Raw genomic sequence first — 1,686 nt, 5'->3', positions numbered from 1 at the left:
AAACATATTGGTGGCCCGAAGTAGAAATGATAGGTACTTATGCCGAATAAGAACTGTACTATCGTCGGAAATGTTCAGGCAGTTTATGTAAAACGCTGGAAGGCGCTGAAAGGCGCTGAAAGGAAGTTTCACGATGTTTTTTTTCGTGCAAACACTGGCAAATGTTCTAAATGAAAAAAAAAATCTATAACTTCTGCTATGACAAAGATAGTTCAATGAGAAATAAATTGAAAAAGATAAAAACAGTATTCTTATTTGTTGTTACTATGAAATACAATGAATAATTATTGGGTTATTTTTACGACATTTTCAGACAATTACATATCGAATTAATAAAAAAAAACCCACTCATTTTAAGGTAAGCCTCATAAATACATATTTATTTTTTTCATAAAAAACGGATAACAAACAAAAATATGTTTCCATTTTATGTTTTCACTTTTTAAAAATGTTTCTTTAACGAAATATTCATATTTTTGTTTTTATAACTCAATGCTGGCAAGCAAGTGCTTTCTTAAAAAATGTTTGTTACTATAATTTCATAGCTCTTTCTTGGCCTTTTGGTCAAGATCAAAGTGTAGTATCTGTTCTTCAGATCTACACTTCATTTTCCTGTTCTCGTTCGGTGGAGGAGAAATGCTTCACGACTGAGACAATTTTTTATTTTTGTACCTTTTCTCCACGTTAAAAAACAACCCTGGTGTCTAACTCTGACCCGTGAGGAGGCATAATAAATAGGTACTATAATTTCATAGGGTAATCGTTTCAGAACATGTCGGCCTTTTATGTAAGTCGCTCGGAAATTCCGACGATAACGCGGTTCTTAATCCGCATAAGTATCATTTTTATATTCTATGTTCATTGTAAAACTCTGTGAACCGTTCGGGCGTCATTGCTTGCTTGCTTGAATCTTGTCTTCGACGATCAGGCGATTCTATCTTTTAAAAAGAGTATTACAGGCAGATTCATATATATATATATATATATATATATATATACACACACACACACATATTCACCCACATACAGTGCTGTTTATATATATATATATATATATATATATATATATATATTAGTTTTTATCTCAGTACTATATATAAAGTTCAATAAAATAATCGATAGAGAGTTGTCTCTATAATAATAAATACGAAATCTTCATGAATTAAAATAGCATATTTAAACGTATCTTACGACCGGATAATGCCGGGAGACGTGCTATTTGCCTTAAATTGGTGTAAAAACATAACAATTTAGGTGATCGAAAATATTTTATTAGTTTAAGAATGGAATGAAATGGAGGCCATCGTCTATCTCCCTCTCACCATAATGTAATAACTATAATTGTTGGCATAAAGATGATTCATCAAAATCCCGGACAATTTAAAATATTGAGTACATTTATTAGAATAGACAATAACACAAAAAAGGGACTAAAATATATAAATATACAATAACTATATGTTACTGAAGGCGAACTAAATTATTCTTCAACCCATTTGAAGACGAAGAAAGGAAAGAAAATCTCGAAGTACCGCAGGATTGTTTAATGCTTTTGAGAATGTATTCGCGAATAGGAGATCTGTTCACTATCATTGAAAAAACCTGACAAATAATGATGTTGGCTCGTCATGTTTGATGGTGGTTTGGTGTTTGAGTAAAATCTATGTTCACTATATAAATACATGT

At 31.0% G+C, this 1,686-nt stretch overlaps 1 pseudogene; it reads left to right on the top strand.

Annotated features, from left to right (window-relative positions):
- The first annotated feature begins 543 nt into the window (after positions 1–543).
- LOC145297251 (U2 spliceosomal RNA) lies at positions 544–677 on the top strand (annotated as a pseudogene).
- Positions 678–1,686: the final 1,009 nt, after the last annotated feature.

Source organism: Euprymna scolopes, chromosome 17 (genome assembly GCF_053919585.1).
Source record: "Euprymna scolopes isolate OS-2025 chromosome 17, ASM5391958v1, whole genome shotgun sequence".
Taxonomy (NCBI): Eukaryota; Metazoa; Mollusca; class Cephalopoda; order Sepiida; family Sepiolidae; genus Euprymna; species Euprymna scolopes.
Note: the sequence above shows the minus strand (reverse complement) of the source record. Positions and strands in the feature narration are given on the sequence as shown.